This window comes from Diabrotica undecimpunctata, chromosome 3 (genome assembly GCF_040954645.1).
Source record: "Diabrotica undecimpunctata isolate CICGRU chromosome 3, icDiaUnde3, whole genome shotgun sequence".
NCBI lineage: Eukaryota > Metazoa > Arthropoda > Insecta > Coleoptera > Chrysomelidae > Diabrotica > Diabrotica undecimpunctata.
The window spans coordinates 130244864-130265693 of NC_092805.1; the positions used below are offsets into that span (position 1 = coordinate 130244864).

Sequence of the window (20830 nt, forward strand, 5' to 3'; positions counted from 1 at the left end):
TCCACCCAAACTTTTGAGTACGTTCAAATCAAATAAATTTTGTGGCATCATTAGTTTAACACATTATTTTTAAAATTTTTTGCCTCTTATCACTTTTTTCAAAAAACAGTTTTTATTGAGTTACGGCCCTTTTCATTAACCTTTAAAAAATTACGTGCAACTAAATAAATGGCTTGAATGAATTAACAAGTACAAAAAATGTCTCCTCTCTCCAAAATATAACCTCTATAAATATGATATTACAATAAATGTTCAAAATGACCCATACTTTCTTCAATACACATTCGATATCGTTTTAATAAAGAAAACCGAATGCGCCGAAAAATCATATTTATATGATGAAATTGATTTGCAGCTTCAATTATTCTAATCCTCAATTGTTGTTCGTCCTCTATTGTTACAGAATACACTTTCTCTTTCATAAACCCCCAAAAGCAAAAGTCCATGGGGTTAAGACTTGGACTTCTGGGTGGCCAAGAAATAGGTGGGTCACGACCCCTTCCAATCCACCGACCTGCCTGCAAAGGTATTCCCGGACTTCATTACTGTAATTCGGTTGAGCGTCATCTTGTAGAAACCACATGTTTTGCCTTATTGCAATATTCACTTCTTCCAAATACTCTTGTAAATCGTTTGCCAAGAACTGCAAATAATTATCACCATTTAAATTGTTGGGAAGAAATACTGGGCCTATTAGATTGTTATCCACAATTCTTGCCCAAACATTAACTTTGAAAGTCCTTTGGTGATGAGTCGTTTTTTGGCTTGAGAATCTTCGTCGGCCCAAATGTGCTTGTTACGATGGTTTTTTATTCGATTTCTACTGAAGGTAGCCTCGTCGGTAAACAAAATATTTCTAATAAAATTAACATTTCGAGTGTTTTCCATTAACAATCAATCGCAAAATCCAATCCTTTTAGGATAATCTTCAACCAATAACTCTTGAACCTTTGTTAAGTGATAGGGTTTAAGCAGCTGATCCTTCAAACGCCTCTAAACCCTTACGTGAGGAACATTTAGTTGAGCAGCTATTACCCTTGTACTTGTTCCAGGGACTTCTTCAATGATTTCTAAAATGTCTTCATCAGTTGCATCCATTATTGGACGACCACTATTGTCAGCAACTTGCTGTTGGAATATACCCCTTTCCCGTAAACGACAATCAATGGTCAGAAATAATCGTCTATCGGGTGTATTTCGATTGGGGTATTTTACTGCATAACGCCTTGCGGCTGCTGCACTAGTTCCTTGACATTCACCTACGATATTCCCGATAGTTTATTGAAATCATAATTTAATCTTATCCAACTTACCCAAAGTTAAATGCATATCTGCCATTTCCTGAAATGTGTAGGCCATTGTAATATCAAAATTTTTAATATTAATCTTATTCACACAATAAATGATAGCTTCAAATTATTGACTATTATTGACCTATTTGTAATTATTGTATCCGTAGAAACTAATTGTAATTTTATGGCCAACTAGGAAAAAACTAGTTTTTCGAAAAAGTGATAACAGGCAAAAAAGTTTTAAAACCCCCCTTAAAATTTTTCTGAGCGCTTAGATTTTGTTTCTTTTTTATGAAAAATGCTTTCAGAACAAGAAAGTAACGTGTCTATTTTTATTACAAAATGTCAAGTAGTTTAGCAGATAATGCAAAAAAAAATTTTTATTTTGTAACTTCAAAGGGCTGTAACTTTTTTTGTGTACGCTTTTGTACTAAGGTAAGTTTGATTCAATCAATTTATTTTTGTCCCCGAAATGCGTGATTTAATTTATGACATACCCTTTTGAAACACCCTGTATATGTATTAAGTATCTACTGTTGTCTATTTTAATATAGAATAAAGTTTTATACAATGTTATGAAATTTCTTTAACCAATAAAAAAGCAATAATTAATCAATCCTATCTTTTCAAGAACAAAAAATAATTGAAATGCCAGATGTTAGTAGTTCATAATTCCTTCCAGGAGGCGTAGTTACCCTACCGGACAAACAGTGTGGCTAGTCGTCCTAGCCTTTTATATAAATAGATTAGTTGGAATTGTATTACGAGTTTTTCTACATGGTTTATAACGCAGTGACTAACGGGGACATTACAAGTGTGTTATATACAAATTAATAATCAATAGAGGAAAAATGTTGGTTTTGCAGAAATGAAAAGCTCAGGTGTTCAGTACTTTGGAGCCCATATTATCGATGAACATGTCGATTTCCATATAAATGCCCATCACCAATTAGTGACATTAAACATGAGCGATCCTGTATACAATGATTAAAGTGATAATTCCATGAAGATTCTTGGAACCTGACAAGTACACAAAATTTCTTCCAAATATTGAAACAGCGCTAAAAGTGTATTTAGCTAAAAATAGATCGAATTAAAATCAACAGTTACATACTTCATCAAACCATGTATCTCGACCTCCAACGACGGCTGAACTTGAGCTTAATTAGTGGAGTGGTAAACTCACAACGTGAAGGACGATACTATCGAAAAAAAAAAGCATATCGATCCTTACTCTAATTGTGGAAGTAACTCTTTTATATATTTATAAATACACAAAAAGCTTCGATTCGTATTTACGCATCTAAATATCAAGGCTGAGTATTGCTGGTGGACTCGGATAAGGGGTAAATGGGTCGGCGGGCACAACAAGCACGTGGAATAAAATACGTACACCTATCGATAACAGTTAAAAAGAGTTCATAAGTTGTCTATACTGAAGAGTCAAAAGAAAAAATATATATTACTAATGCAGTAGAATCGAATCACCGCAAAAAAATAATTAGAAAGTCTGCTATAAAAATGATATAGTTTAAAATAGCCACTTACACAGAATACTATACAGTGATGAGTGTCTTACCACCCGGCAAAATAGCGGAAAGGATAGAAGATAGATTAAGTTGTGAGATAGTACGAGATAAACTAGTCTTAGACGTGGCTATTTGACTTCAGTCATAATTATACGGATGACCTCGAAAATATTTTATTTTAATAATTTCTGATGTTATAATAAATGATTGAATAAATTAGGTAGTAAAAAACATTAATTAGTAGCGATTTTAAATTATAAATCTTTAAGTTAGTTAATAATAAAAATAACTCAACTGAACTATTTGACTAAACTAAAGGTAGGTATGTTCCGTCCGAAAACAATTATTGTATGTGGAATTGGTGTAATAGTTAGAGATGTGGTCTATCGACAAGAAGGTTGGGGTTCAATTCACACCAAGGATAAAATTTTTGTTTTATTCAATCAAAAAATAATAAAAAATATGATACATATTAGGTAACAAGTTTTCGAAAAACTCGTTATTTACAATTTATTCTTATTCCAATGTTATAAAATAGAAATACAAAATAATTCAAATTCAATTCCAGTTTTACAGTCTTCAGTTGTGAATACAAAATAATCCTGTGAAGACTGTTTAATGTCAAATCCATCACTAAATTCTCAGTGATAATATCAATTCCTCTGTACAGGTAATGATTTTCAAAACAATTGACAACATTGGAATGGATGCGCGAGAACAGCTGCCTGCTTTACAGCTAACCAAATCATCAAGCTTTCAGCCATCAAATAATAACATATCGAGAAGTGTTTTTGCACGGTAAACAGAAACTTTTTATTGAAAAAACAATTCGTAAAAATGGTTTTAACGGTCGAGGAAAAAGTGCAAATTGTTGTCTGGCATGTGAATGGATTATCAGACAACATGATTAGACAACAATTTGTAAATATGTTTCCAAATAGGCCGGCTCCAGCACGATCAACAATTCAGTCTATTATCCGTAATTTTTTTTACTTATGGATCAGTGTTCGCTCCAAGAGGAGTTCGTAGACGAAAGGAGGTAAATCCAGATTTGGAACTAAGGAACACTTTGATTTGTGCAAGTATTGAGCAAAATCCTACCCAATTAACATCTCGTCTCGGAGAACAATATGGAATTTCAAGATTTAGAGTAGGTACAATTTTGAAAAGACATGGATACCGTCCCTATAAACTTCATAATTCCAACGAACAATTCTCTGGGGATTAATATAGAATTTTGTCAAACTGCAATGGAAATGTCACATCAAGATGAATATTTTTTAGAGAACGTTTTGTTCACCGATGAATGTACGTTTTCATTGCATGGCCGTCACAGTTCAATGAATGCTCTGTATTGGTCTCGCGGAAATCCTCGTCAGATTTATGTCGCTCGTAACCAGCGTCCTCGAAAAGTAAATGTTTGGGGAGGCACAATAGGGAATCATGTCATTGGTCCATTTTTTATAGACGGTATGTTGACTGGGCGGAAATACTTGGAACTTCTGCAAAATCAAATTGTCCCAGCCCTTCGTAATTTACCAATACCTTTCGATTCCATATGGTTTCAACACGATGGTTGTCCTGCACATAATTCTCGCATCGTCAGTGAATATCTCAGTGCGACTTTTCCTAATCGATTGATTAGTGGTCACGGAGATATTTTTTGGCCTGCAAGATCACCTGATCTTGCACCTTGTGATTTTTTTATGTGGGGATATATCAAGTCCAAACTATATGGAATTGAAGACGATAGGCCTAATTCTCTCCAAGAATTAAGAGAAAAGATCTTTGATTCAATAAGAGGTATTAGTCCAGAAACATTAACTTATGTTAGACGAAACTTTTATAATAGATTGCGTTATTGTTCTGCTGCTAATGGAGGCTTATTCGAACATTTTTTGTAAATATATTTCATTAGAATAAAATACGTTTATTTAGAATATTTTTATAGAATTTCTACCTATTTAAACATTTTTTGTAAGTACATTTATTTAGAACGTTCTTTTATGTTTGAAGAATTTTTACTTTATTTTCGAAAGTACATTGTTTTTTCAATAAGATTTTCATGTTTTACTATAAACACTTCTAATAAAGACTGAAATAAATGTTTAGTGATTTAAAGCCAAACGATATAATATTTGCATAATTTCAAATTTTAATTTTTAAAAAAGTAAAACCTCCATGTTGGATTCGAACCCTGAAAGCCTGGATGATAACATCGTGCCTGGAACTCTGATCCACCAGACTTTTATAATTATTTAGTGACAGTTTGGGTTATTGTTTTGATGCTGTTCAAATCATAGTAGAAATTATTCTTGGTTAATAATTTAAAACTTTAGATTAAATAATCACTATTAATTAAATTATTTTATTCACATTTTTGCTTTGTTGTGGTCAATCAGTTTTTACTTTATGCGAAATTAAAAAATGGAAATACGTCACACATACGACGTTACACATAATAATTATGACCTAGCTGATTTAGCTCGAAGCTAACGTCTAAAGGTGTGAGACTATCGATAGTGGTAATGTAATGTAATGTAAATTATAGGTTTCTATCGATTATTTCTCACCTCTACGAGTTTCATCTCTTTTTATTTTACAAGGTAACTGTGTTTTCTATCTCTTACGTTAAATAGCCGGGTAGTAAGACACTCATCACTGTATACAAAGCCTAACTTATTGTATTTATCTGGAAAAGGAACGAGAGATCAAATTTTAAATGTCCGAAAAATAATAATAAAAAAGTGGAATAGTAGGCGGTACTATAGACCAGCTCATAGCTTCATACTATGTCTTTTGTATTTTTAAAATGTAAATAATATAAATTAAAGTGAAATAAAGGAATTTTATTTTTTATTTATTTATTTTTTAATTTTAAACAAATTCAATAAATTATTATGTTTGCTCCTAACGCCACCTGCTAACGTATTAACAAAGCCTACGTTGTGGTTTTATGACAAATCTCTCAAATGCAGAAAAAATATAAATAATAAAATATTAAACAATTCCCATTTGACAGTAAATTTAATTAATATATAAACTAAATAATATGTTTAAAAATAATAATTGTATTTATATGAAATTGTGATAAAATGAGAATTATTATAAAATTTTAGAAGGTGATTCAATTTTGTTATTAATCGGATGATATTTATGACTTTTATTAAATTTTAATAATCGTTACGAATTGAATCTTTTAGTGACAGATATTCTTTTAATTTTTTACTTCTCATTGATTGTCTATATTTTGTTAGTTATTTTTCATGTAGTTTTTAATTTAAACCTGCTTATAGTAAATATACATGATACTATAATAGTATCATGGTAAATATATGATAACTAGAAACGAATTAATCGAGAGTACCGTAATTAAGAACCGCTAGCTCTTGTGGCGCTAGTTCCGTGATGTTTGCCTCAGCATTTTACTGTAGAAAAAAAGTAGTACAAAGCCAGTATAGAGAATTCGCTTCAAAAACATATTAATTAAATGGTAAAACGTATTTATGCTTCATAGATTACAGTAAAGCGTTCGATTGCGGAAGTTGAGAAGGCCATGGTTGATCTTGGAAAATATGGGGCTTCCAAAACATCTAATTCTTCTACTTCAACCGTTTAAGGTTGTCAACCGAATAAAAATATACGCCTTCGAGAGAGTCTTACACAAAAATGTTGTTTATGCAGTACACAAAGCATCGCATCAAAAGTTCATTATTAATTAATTCGAGGTTAACCAAGACTCGACAAAAATATATCAGTTACACCTCAGATCCTTCGGACACAGCGTGAAAAATCTAAGGTCTAGAAAAATAAACTATCTAACTATCTAAGCTCTTTTATACTCTGAGCAGTAGGGAAGTTTTCATACCCGACAAGGCACGTACGATACATCATAATTGCCATCTCACCAGACAGCTGAACCATAACGGGCTCAAAGTAAGATGAGTTTTGTGCTGCGACTACTGCTCTTCCAAATACTGAACTGTAACACCATCGTGCCCATAGCATAAATATACTGGTTTAGTAGATTCAATTAATTCAATTATTTTTTAGATGCAGTTCTTGACTTTCTAGTGTGTTGTTGGGTTTGGTTTTGGACATGATAGATCTCAGTGGGTTGGTTGTTTTGAAAGTTGTGATGTACTTATTTCCTATCCTTTTCAATTTTTCAAATAATCTCCTTATGATATTTTGTCATCTATGAATCCCTTCTTGTGAGTGTTTCTGGATTACTTGTTCTGCTTTTCTTCTTCTTCTTCTTCTTCTTCTTCTTCTTCTTCTTCCTTCTTGTTTGTAGGCCTTAAAGCCTGTTTCTTTTTCAATATTAGCCTCCTAAATTGTTTAAATTATTGCACCATGTTTTCGTTTTGTCACCCATCCATTTATGTCTTCTATATTGCATGCTCTTCTTATGTTTTCGCTTTTCTCCCTATTCAACAGACATTTCCCTGATATTCGTCGGAGTATTTTCATCTCTGTTGTTTCTAGAAGTCGTCTCGTTTTAGATGTGTCAAGTATTGTCTCCGCCGTGTATGTTAATGTAGGTCTAATTGCTGCTTTATAGATTCTTGTTTTTGTGTCTTGTCTTAGGTGTTTGTTCTTCCATATCATGTCATTAAGATATCCCGCCACTTTACTTGCTTTTAAGCCTTGTTGTCGTACTTCTTCTTCAACATCTCCGTAACTAGTTATATCTGTTCCCAGATATCTAAATCTTGCTTCCTGCTTTATTATTTTCCCATCAATTTCCATTTTACATCGTAGTGGGTATTTAGATGTCATAGGTCTTTTTTGCTGGTATTATCATATTGTATTTCTTGGCTGTTGTATTGAAGATGTATGTTTAGAGCTCCTCTTCTGTCTCGGTGGTTAATGCGGTGTTGTCTGCATAACATAATATTTGAATATCTTTGTTCCCCATTCTGTAACCATGACCTTTACAACACCTTTGTCAGGTCTATAAAACATAGATATGCTGGTTTATTGTACTAGATGGCCTTGTCTGTGATTTCTCTTAGTACAAATACGGCGTCATGCTTTTCTTCAATCTTGTGAAATTCCTTGTTTACAAATGACAATCAGACATTTTTTGTTAGAACCTTTGTTAGCATATTTTTTTCTCCTGAAATGCATTTTCCTTAGAGTAGTTGTTTCGGACTAATGATATGATTTGATAATTTCTTTTTTGATGTTTACGTTATGGTTGGAGTGGTAATTTAAATATCTGTTGGTGTGGGTTGGTTTTCTGTAAATTTTTGTTGCAAATCCTGCGTCTTCTTTTGTGATTAGCAAATCCAGAAAAGGAAGTGAAATGTTATGTTATATATGATAGAGCTCGAAGCACCAGCCCTAATGAAAATACATTTCAGAAGGAAAAAATCTGCTAATAAACGTTTAGACAAAAAATGACTACCCATTGTTATTTATCAAAAAGAAATTTCACAAGATTGAAGGAAAGAAACAATAAATACCACAAGCAATCCAGAAACGCTTACACAATACACCGAGATATATCCCGTCCAAAACCGAACCCAACAATAAACAAGAAAGATCAAACAACTGCATCTATAAAATACCCTGTGAATGAAACAATGTCTACGTGGGAGAAACCGCAGTGCCACTAAGATATGCAAACATGTCTGGGACAACGAACACAGAGTACAATGGAAAGATACATCAATAATGATAAGAGAAACAGACATGAAAAGGAGAAAACTCAAAGAAGCAGCTCCTATCCTACTTAATGAAGAAAAATGTGTAGCAAACCTATTAGCAGAATCTAGCAGGCTTTGGTTGCCACTGATAAAAGAAGTCAATAACAAGAACATACCAACAACAGTGGATAAATAGGAAGTCGGAGATATGCCGTCTACAATCTATACACAATACATATTCAACACACAATACACAAACATATAATCTACGTTAACACAATTTACACAAACATTTACAAAAAAAAAACACACAAAACAGTCGGAATTTGATATTTCGGGGATAAAAAAACCACCCTTAGATTTTTTTCAACCACCACAAGATCGAGGCCAAGTAAACCAACCATCAATTTTGAAAAACATAACCTACTAACAACAACTTGTTGATTGTATATTTTCACAATAATCTTTTTTGAAAAGGATTTTCGAATATGCAAATCGAAACGTCAAACATTAGTTAGTTAAAAATATAATTTTCGTTACAATTAATTATGATTTAATCCTAAATAAACATCATGTTTAGACATGCCACAAAAAAGCAGTTTCAGAACCTTTTTGAAACAATCACAAAATTAAATTCAACAAAAAATTACTTTCAGAACAGTATTACGTTATTGTTACCTCCAAAGTCTAATAAGACTTTTTTCATTTATATTTTTTCCTAGGGAAGAAAATCCAATATGCATATTGCGAGGCGCATGTTATTCTATAATTATTTTACGTTAACTTACTGTAATCAGTAGGTACAAAGTTAAAGGGGACTCCCAAGTCGAATCCTCATTTCTATTATTTACGTTTCGCAGAGTGGCATTAGCTCACTGAACTGTTCAATACTGAGATAATAATTTTTTTGTACAAAAATTTACATGTAAATGTAAATGTACATTAAACCAGTAGGTACAACTGATTATTAAAGGTTTCTATGTCTACACCGAGTATTATATAAGTCAGCAACACCAGCTCAATATTAAAACAAATTTTCTAGTGTTTTTTTTTCACTGTAGCCGTATTTTCAAAATAGTCCCGATATAAAGTATCCAGTATGGTTTAAACATACAGTGGCTCACACCTTAAATGGTGCAGTCGCTAGTCAATGAAACTAGCTTGTGTCAGTGGCTCAATATTTATTAGAAAAAAAATTCATACTGAAATTAAATTACTATAAGTCCTCTACAATAGCAAAAGCTATTTTTTGAAATTTGAAATTTGCGAAGTAGGCGTTACATTAAATTTATATTTCAGTTCATTTAATGTTTAATTTGACATTTAAAAGTATTTAATCGGAAATAAAAAAAATATTTAAGAATGGGTAGCCGAACTACAATTAGTGATTTAACTATTACTCACCATAGAAATGGATATAGCCAAAGAGATGTATCCAAAATGGTAAATAAATGTTCATCAACAGTTCAGCACATTGTTGAACGTTACCGAAATGAAAGTAGAGTTGACAATAAATCCAGCTCCAAATAAGATTTTGACTGAACGTGAAGAATGATAGGTTGTCAGAGAAATAGCAAATAATTCTTAAAAACGTGGACCAAAATTGTAAGATAAGGTGGAAAGACAGTTTGAAAAAAGATGTAACCCCGAAACGATTAGACGTATATTACAAAAAAATAATCTGCATGGTCGAATTGCTAGAAATAAACCTTTTATTAGCCAAAGAAACAGGCGTATTAGATTGTAGTTCGCCAGGGACCATATTAACAAAGATTTGAGCTTTTAGAATTCAGTAATATTTGCTGATGAAACCAAAATAAACCTGTTTGGGTCCGATGGAAACATCGATGTGGGAAAAGCCGAATGAAGAACTAAAATTAAAAAATTTGAAAGATACGGTAACTCACGATGAAGGTCGGGTCATGATGTGGGGATGTATGACGTTCGCAGGAGTAGCTAACATGCATTTTATTAAATGAAATATAAACCAGTACATGTATTTGGATATACTAAAGGTCGTGGCATATTATCATGCACGTTGCGTTTCCAGCACATAGCGTTTAGTTTCCGAAAAATATAATTTAAATAGTTTTAAATATGAACAACGCACACTGTCCGGAACATAGCGTTTCAGACATCTAACGTTTCCTTTAGGATATTCGAAAACAATATTTTACTGATGCCGACGGCTACGTAACGAGTCGTAACCGATTGGTAAGGATAATGTGAATTAGATGTCCGTCGTTTCCCCCCCGTTATTTATTTAGGTATTTGTTTGATTTTGATACAGAGTATTTCAAAAAAATAATTTTCGAGGCTATTTTGTCATTTATGCATGTGTTTTTATTGCTTTGTGACAATTAATCACGGAAGTGATAAACAATTAGGACTTTTGTACGGAAGTGATACCTCTTCTTTTTAAAAATACTTTTTGGTTTGATATGTATGGCTTCGTTAAATGTATTATTTTGTTTTTTAACTGAAGGTAATTAAATTTAAAATATATTTAAACTGAATCCTATTCATTCTAAAATATCCATAATATTTTTTATCGCCATCAATTAATTCTCTGTATAAAGTCCAGTATTCACATTCCTTCTTCCTTTTTCTTAGCATTGGATGTACTTCAAACCTTCTTTTTAACACAGTTTTTCATTCTTCATCGTTAAGTAGAAGAGCAATTGCACATAATTTTTGTCGAGAAAAGCGAGATCATATCTTCACCGAACCAAACTGAAACGTTCTATGTATGAAAATGTGAACGCGCAGTCCGATTGATGAAGTGGAAACGCTACGTGCCGGAAACTATACGTGCACGATAATATGCCGCGACCTTAAGACAGCATCTCGCCGCTAGTGTCAAAAATTAGGTATCAATAACAAATACCGGTTTTATCAGGACAGCGATCCAACACACACGTCATATCGGGTTCGTACTTGGTTGCTTTATAATTGCCAAAAAGTCATTAAAAGACCAGTTCAGTCACCAGATTTGAATGGTATGGAAAATTTGTGGTTAGCATTAAAAAATTAAGTAAATAGTAGCCCAATATCACATAGAAATGAATTGAAAGTAACAATTACTGAAGTTTGGGGCACAATTTTCCCAGACTACACTAGAAAGTTGGTCGAATCAACGCCTAGACGACTACAGGCTGTAATTGATAATGATAGAGGATTTACAGAATATTAGCAATCATTTTTCAATTCGTCGAGTTTGTTTTCTTTATTAATTTTTTTGTTTAATAGTTTGCATCATTTTAGCTGTGACATCAAAATCATACATAATATAACTAAATAGTAACTAAATATTTATTTTTATTTAAGTATGGTATATTTGAAACCCAAAAAAAAGATTTATAGTAATTTAATTTCAGTATGTAATTTTTTTCTAATACAAATTGAGCCACTGATACAAGCTAGTTTTATTGAGTAGCGACTGCATCATTTAAGCTGTGAGCCACTGTATGTACATACCATTTAACGTGTACATGCCTATGTCTACACGGAGTATTACACTACCGAGCATAAAATTAGGGTCACCCCGTAATTTGAATTTATTTTAGAAATTATTATTTTGTTTTAACTATTTTCGGTTGTAACATAGTTTACTAACGGATTGCTTAAAGAAAACAACGTTTTTGTCGTTTAAAGTTTATTAAAAATAATGGAAATGAAGAATTTTCCTTTTATATACTAAATATTGAAAAGGAACAATTTTAATTTGATGTGCTTTTTGTCGAAAAAAAGAAATTTTAAAAACTTCAGTAGCGAGTATTCCCTCCTCTGGCAGTGATAACAGCTTGCAAACGACGATATGCATCAAACGATATGCCTCCCGATGCCATAACTGACCCTCCACCAAATGGAAGACGCTCGGCAACACATGCTTGAGCATATCTCTCGCCTGGACGTCGCCACACTCTTACACGTTTGTCTGAGCCCGTAAGACAGAATCTCGATTCACCGGAAAACAATACACGACTCCAATCCTGCATTGTCCAAGCCAAGTGTTCTTGTGCAAAATTCAATCTGGCAATTCGGTGTTCACGGGAAAGCGGCGGTCCAGTTACTCTAGTTCGAGAAGATAAACCAGCAGCATGAAGTCGTCTCCTAACTGTCCATTCACTTATGTTTACATTTCTCACTTCTTGCAGATGATTTCGAAGAGAAACTGCCGTGACCGTTCGGTTTCTCAAAGCACTAGAAACGACAAAGCGGTCATCTCTAGCTGTTGTAAGCCTGCCTGGACCTGAACCAGGTCTTCGAATCAGCAGACCGGTCTCTTCGAACCGTTGCCATACTCGTTGCACACTCGAGAGACTTACACCAAAGGTTCTCGCAGTTTCGCGCTGACCGTGGCCATCTTCTAACGCCGCCACAACAGAATTTATGCTCATTGCAATACACTGACAGTGATAACAATACAAACAATTTACAATTGACGTTAAAACCATAGAAACAAAAACTGTGCTAATAACGGTTTTTAGGAATTAGGCTAAGGGGCCATTTTTATCTCAAAAGCTTGTCGAAACAACAACGACAACAATGTTTTTTTCAAGAAATCCATTAGTAAACTATGTTACAAATGAAAATAGTTAAGACAGAATAATAATTTCTAAAATAATTTCAAATTACGGGGTGACCCTAATTTTATGCTCGGTAGTGTATATGAGTCAGCAACACCAGCTCAATATAAAATTAAAACAAATTTCTAGTGTTTTTTTTACTGTAGCCGTATTTGCATAATAGTCACAATATAAAGTAACCAGTATGGTTTAAACGTATGTACATACCATTTAACATTTACCATATTTGATAATACACATAAAACTCTATTTGAATGACAATATTTGCTTATTTTTTAATCTACGTATAGTCAATTGTACAATATATTAATATAGCTCCTCAGCAATTGTACAATATATTAATACTAATATTGATCGTCCAAGAGTTTTCCTCCTCTGCCTCTAATTTTTTATGGTTTTCATTTTAAGGGACTATTTCTCTTTTCTTTCTTGTGACCATTTGCTAGCGGGCCGAGGAGCTGGTATAGTGAGAGGGATTAGGTTCTTAGTAGATTTCACCTTATCCCTGGGACCTTGATGATCTTGGAGGTCACCAAATAGAATTTTCGCTTGTTGCAAATCTTTTTTAACCTGCTTGTATATAAGATGATGATCTTGAGATTGAAAAGTGAATACGATGGGCAAGTCTCTGAGGATTCACACGTACTAGGTGACCATAGAGCATCATTCTCCGTTTTCTCATGATGGTAACAATGTCTTTTGTGAAGAATGAAGAATGTAATTCTAAATTGTTTATAACCCTGATTTACGTCATTTGATTAATAAAACAAAAGATAAACATTGATTTATATATAAAAAAAATGGATGTAGCGGGTTTTGAAAGTAACCAGTGAAGTTAGTGGATTTTGGATATAACTACAGGTGAATTTAGCGACTTTTGTTATAATTATTTTTTTTTGCTCATATACATAATGTCTAAATCAAAAAGTCAGTTACTGAGACTGAAATATTTTTATTCTAATTACAAAATTAAGACATACAAAACTATATTAAAAAAATTTTTAAACATTTCGTTCATTTTCTACTCTCTTTTACAAATAATATCCTCATTTTCATTCTCCTCGTTACTTGTTGCTGTTCCATAAAGATAGGCCTGTGCAGCATTGTAGTAATAGTTTAAGTCGGATAGTTCACGCCAACTCTCTCCGTAATACTTTTGTAGTAATTTGCAGAAGTCATTAACTTTTTCTTTTTTAAGTTAGTTCCCACAGGTAAGTTAATAGGTGATAAGATGGATACAGATTTAGTCTTTTTGGTAACTAGTTTTTTATCATTTTTTTCAGTCGTGTATTTTCCCTCTCCTTTGATCTAAATAACCAATGGGAAGGTCACGTGGTCGATAAACCGAGTCCATTAGAAAGAGATGCAGGGACAGCTTTGCGTCAGTTTTCTATGTGGCACTGGGCTAACGGGACAGTATTGCTACAGTCAGTCTATTTGTATTATATGTCTATGGTGAAACGTAGATGTGTCAGTTTTGTTGGCCGAATAACTTTATTCATTGGATAGACTGCTATTGGTCGTTGGTGAAACCGGCCATTAGTCATTCGGGGCCAATTTTTTCCTCTTTTTTTAATGATAAGTTAACGTGAAGAATGTGTTTACAATTTATCATATTACGAGCACGCATCGCTTTTTTATTGATCCTACAGATGGTTAATTAGTCTTAGGCCGGCCCTGTTGTGTGCGTTACGTACAATATGTGAAAGTGACGCCAAAGAGACGGGAAGAACGAAAGGATATTATAAAAAATTTAATCCTTCGTTAAATATAGAAAACTCTATGCAATATAAATGTTTGGGCTGTTGGTTTAGGCTGACTTTATGAAATTGAATAGGTTTTAAATTTAAAGAAATTGTCAAGTTTATAGGGATCCATTTATCACTGTTGACTGGTGGATTTTAAATGTATTTATGTATGATGAATTTTATTGAACGTTATACCGAATGTTATCGTTAGCCGGCCACTCACGATACTGCAATGTCGTTCAATTTTATCGAATTCAACTAATTGACAAACATTTTGATCGTCTGTGATCGTGTATCCAATAAAATCGTTACAATTTTACCACAGAGAACCTGGTTTCTATGATGCAGTACTGCAGAATTGATATCATTGACGATTTTGTCGAACGACACCGCAGTATCGTGGGTGGCCGGCTTAATGTTATGACGATACATCATCTTAAGATCTTAATTGTATAATCCTTACCTAAGCTCTATTATGGTTCTATTTGAATCTTTATACACAATGTGTAATGTTTTGTTAACTTCTAAAGAATACAAATCGCTTTTTCCCATACACAAATCTCTTATGTGATTTAGTTTTTAGTAAGAACTAGCAGAGTCATCATCATCATTGGCTCCACAACACAACCCATGGTGGGTCTTGGCCTGTTCAAGGATAAGTCTCCATTCTCTCCTATTCTTCGCCTTGGCTTTCCAGTTTCATACTCCCAACATTTTCAAGTCTTCCTACACCTGATCCTTAAATCGTGCTGTGGTTCTGCCTCTTCTTCTCACTCCATCTATTCTTTGGTTATAAATATGTTTTAGCGGCTCCATCTCATTCATTCTCTCTATGTGACCCAACCACCGCAGCCGGTTTATTTTGATGGACCTAATAATATCAGGTTTGTCAGAATGGCGGTAAAGTTCGAAATTATAGCGTCTACGCCATAATCCGCTCTCCTGTACTCCTCCATAGATATGCCGGAGGATTTTACGTTCAAAGCATCTTAAACGTTCTTCATCGCTCTTTGTCATCGTCCATGTTTCCGACGCGTAGGTGAGGATGGTCTTGATAAGAGTTCTGTATATGACTAGTTTCGTTCTTTTTGTAACTAGGCTTGTTGATAAAATTTTTTTTTAATTCATAATAGACTCTATTTGCCAGATATATCCGTCTGTTAATTTCTGCACTTACTCAGTATTCTGATTAATTTGTGAGCCTAGGTATATAAACTCTCTTACTCATTCGAAAGTATATGTTCCGATCGTTAGATGTTCGGGTTGTGCTGCTTGTATATAATTTGATACTTTCATATACTTCGTCTTACTAGTGTTAACCTCTAGTCCCTTTTTGTATTCTTTTTGTTGCTGCTTCAAGCGCCTTGAATGCTTCGACCACGTCCGCCTTTCTTCTTGCAATAATGTCGATGTCATCGGCGTACGCTAGTAATTGTACGCTGCGATTAATAATAGGACCTCTGGTTGTTATTCCAGATTCTCTTATCGCTTTCTCTAGTGCGATATTGAATAGAAGGCATGATAGGCTGTCTTCTTGTCTAAGTCCTATTTGAGACTGGAACGTTCTGGAAACTCCGTTCTGCACTCCAACTTTACACTCGACTCTTGAGCGGGTCGCTTTCACCAATTTTACTAAGTGTACTGGTATGCTGAATTCTATCATGGCCTTGTACACTGCGTTTCTTTCAACACTATCATAGGCACATCTAAAATCAACAAACAGGTGATGAGTATCAATGCCATACTCATATGTTTTTTCCAGAGCTTGCCTTAGAAGGAATATTTGATCGGTCGTTGATCTTTCTTTACGAAACCCACACTGATATTTACCTATTATGTCTTCACAATATCCCGATAGTCGGTCGTAAAGAATACATGCTAATATTTTGTATGTTACGTTTAGGAGGGTTATTCCTCTGTAGTTGTCACATATTGTTTGATCTCCTTTCTTGTGGATAGGTACAATTATACCTACATTCCAGTCTTCTGGCAACTTTATTTACTTCCAGATCAGTTCTACCAGTCTACATATACAGTATGCCAGGTTTTTTGCCATGCTTTAAAAGTTCTGAAGGAATGCCATCTGCCCCAGGAGCTTTGTTTTTACCTCTGTTGGGATGTTATCTTTCCCCCTTTTGGTCGTCAATGTCCTCGAGTTGGATTTCTGATTCGTGGAGCCCTGTCTCACCTCTTATATTTAGCCTTTCCTCGAAGTTTTCTGCCCATCTTTCTAGTATCTGGTCCTGATCACCAATGATCTCTCCTGTTCTATTTCTAACGATTGATAATCTAGGTTTGAATTCTTTCCTGTTCTGATTAATCCTCTTGTAGAACTTTCGCGTTTCTGCTTGTGCCTTATAGTTCTGTATTTCTTTTAGTTGGCTCTCTATATGCTCTTTCTTCTTTTTTTTAAGTATTTGTTTTTCTTCTCGTCTCAGCTGCCTATACTCTTCCTCTGTTTGTCTCGTTCTTCACCCTTGGAGTTTTCTATATGCCTGATTTTTTCTTTGCGTTGCTTGTGCGCATTCCTCATGAATTCCTTCTGAATCTATATTTAACCTTAATTTTTTACGTTTTTTGCTTTCCGATAACTTCAGTTGCCACTTCTTCCAATATGGCTCTACACTGCCTCCAATAGTTGTTAATATATTCAACTATAACATCCATGAAGCTTGCTTTCGAGACTTTCCTCGAATCTCTTAGCTATCTCAGGGTTCTTTAATGCTTCTACTTTAAACCTTTCCTCTTTAACTCCTTTTTCTTTCATTGCATTGGAGGTTCTAGCTCTTAGTTTAGCTTGTAGTAGGTAATGGTTCGTATCTATGTTCGCCCCGTGTCTTGCACGTACGTTTATCACGTCGCTGAAGTGTCTTGCGTCAACCACCACATGGTCGATTTGGTTTACTGTATTCCCATCTGGACTTCTCCATGTTCCCTTATGTATACCTTTGTGCCTGAAGCATGTGCTGTCAATCACCATGTTCATTGAGGAGGCTAAGTGTATTAGTCGAGTTCCGTTGTTGTTTGACTCTTGATGTAAACTGTGAATTCCAATGGTTGGCATGTATTCCCACTCCTTACCTATCTTTGCATTAAAATGTCCTATTAAGACCTTTACGTCATTTCTAGGACAATGTTGTATAATATTTACCAGTTGTTCATGCAGAACTAGCAGATTACTATAGAAAAAATTCGCTAAGACCAGACCCAAAGAAAACATAAGTCTGCGCCTATCATATGAACAGCCATCAATTCAGAAAAAAGCTAAACATAACATGGCGAGGAGAACTATAAGAGAACTGTAGAGAACCAAAATACTTGTGGGTAAAATTAGACCACACTCTTACTGTTATTAGACATTTAAAGGTCAACGCGAAGGCACAAAGGCAAAGATTTCGTCAAGAAATAACATAATACGTAAGCGGACTAGAACAAGTTAGAGAGCTCATCTAAGCGTGTTAGGAACATCAGCTATAGCTTTGTGTTTCTCTGCAGCAGAATATTCAGCTCCAGTTTGGAATCGCTCTGCTCACATTCGGCATGTTGACCATGCTATAAACCAGATGGGTCTAATAATATCCGGGTGCTTGACACCTATTCCAGTTCATCACTTATACCCGTTGATCGGAATTGCTCCTACAAATATTAGTAGTAAAGTAGTAGAGTAAAGTGATTGCTGAGGTCGAAAAGAAGAAGAAAGAGAGCGACCCACGCCATCCCATGTTTAACGCCCATCAAGGTTAAGATCCCGTAGGAGCTTCATGAGTACCACGCCTCCGATCAAAACCACCATTGAATAACGTCGCCTACAGCTTTGGAGAGAAGCGTCACTTGCTGGTGCTTTAATACAAAAGAATAGATAGCTTCTTCTTCTTCCTTTGTCATGCTTGACTATTGTGCGGTGACTATCAAATTGGCTATTCTAATGTTGTTGACGGCAGCTCAGAAAAGGGATGCGGAGGATCTTCTTCTTCTTCTCCTTTTTTATGTAGACATGACTCTGTCTGATTTCCAATGTGCCTCCAATAAGTTGTCGTTCCATCGATTTCGTAGTATTCCTACTGATCGTCTTCCTATTGCCGTCTCTTGCTGTTTTTACTATTCTTGTCATTCGACTTATATGATCGTTCCATTCTACTCTTCTATTTCTTACCCAGTCCTTGATGTTCTCTACCTTGCATCTATGCCGTATATCTGTACTTCTAGCTCTGTCTCAAAGTGTTTTCATCTCTGCTGTTTCTAACATTTTTTTTCTCCTCTCTGTGTCAGGTCGTGTTTCTGCCGCGTATGTCATTATTGGTCTGGTGACTGTTTTTTAAATAATGGTTTTCATTTCTTTCCCGATATTTTTATTTCTCCATGTTGTTTCATTTAGGCAACCTGCGTCTCTGTTTGCTCCATTGACTTGATCTTCCACTTCTGGTTCGAGCTTTCCGTAGGTAGATAATGTGATGCCTAGATATTTAAACTCTATCACTTGTTCTATTATCTGACCTTCCAGCTCCAATTTATATCTTAGTAAATTTGCGGTTATGTATTTTGTCTTTTTTGGGGAAAATTGACATGTTAAATTTTCTGGCGGTTATATTAAATTGGTGCAGCATACGTTGTGAATCATCTTCACTTTGACAGAGTAGTATTGCATCCTCTGCATAGCAGATTATTTCATCCATAATCAGGTTGAAGAATAGAGGACTCAAATATTACTCAAAAATACTCCTCTTCCAACGGTAGATACTGTTAAGTACTTAGGCTTACATAAGCATCTTGATAACACATATAGAAAATATTATTGGTTACTCGGAAAAAAGTCCCAGGTGTCGTTCCGAAACAAACTACTAGCTTACAATGTCATATTGAAGCCAATTTAGACGTACGGAGTACAGGTGTGGGACACTGCTTTAAAATACAACCTAGCATTCATGGACCAATTTTGAAGAAGGTGTTACGAGCAATAACTGAACGAGACGCCTGAAGCAAAAATTACTATTAGATTTACCATTCTTGAGTTAAGAATCGATATTTGCAATATTCATGTATAGTAAAAATGTATTAAAATATTTCTCTTCGCGCCAATGATGCAAAGTCAACAAAAGTGGTTATGGTACAAAAGAACAAAAAAAAAAGATCTGTTAAACCATTCCCTTAGGTTTCTAAGTCATGCCGTTTTTCTTAGACCTGGTCCTCTTCTTCAGAGAGATATTTACAGGCCGTCAATTGCCCTACAACACATGGAGGTCTCTAAGTAGAATCAGCACGCCATGGTGTAAGTCAAACTTAAAAAGATGAAGCTATACAGAAAATGACAAGTGCGACTTTGGTGAAGTGCAAAATCCCGAACATCTATTGGTTTGCACTGACCTTGACCTAATGGAAGATAATCATAAAGCACGCAAGTGACGGAACATGGGGAGTATCAAATTTAAAGAAGTGATTTGGACATGGAAACTACGTATGTACAAAAATCGAACTAATTTTGAAAGAAAAATTAACGATGACTAAATACTTCATGTTGTGCGTCTCTAATAATCTGCTGCACTGATATATTCCCCTACCCCATAAGTCGCTCTGTTTTTTGAGGTCGACATAGGAGGACTTTTTCATACTTAAGCTTTGAATCTTTCTACTGTTTGATTTTAAGATTGTTTGGACAAGACTGAAACTGCCATATTAGTAGACAAGAAGGCAAATTGGAGATGATTGCCTCACGGTTATTAAAAGAGAAAAATAAAAAGAAGAATATTTTAAATTTGCAAAGTAATGTCATAGTTCTGACTCAAAGCTTCACTTTAAAATTATTGACATACGGTCGACGCAAGAATAAATTTTTAATTTTAATGTACTTTAAGCAATAGATTTAAAATCTGCAGAGAAAAATAATTAATTTGATCGGTAACAAAATTCAATATGAAAGTAGTTTCCATTTTCAGGCAAACAAACCAAGATTTAAATAATATAAAGCAATGTAATCGTTTCGAATAAAAGTTTAACCATAAAAAATTTGATATCGAGTAGTAT

At 34.3% G+C, this 20830-nt stretch overlaps 1 protein-coding gene across 1 annotated transcript in view; it reads left to right on the forward strand.

Annotated features, from left to right (window-relative positions):
• LOC140437409 (cholesterol transporter ABCA5-like) overlaps positions 1–20830 on the forward strand; it is a 150315-nt gene that overhangs the window by 20173 nt on the left and 109312 nt on the right. The gene's annotated exons all lie outside the window — the stretch shown is intronic.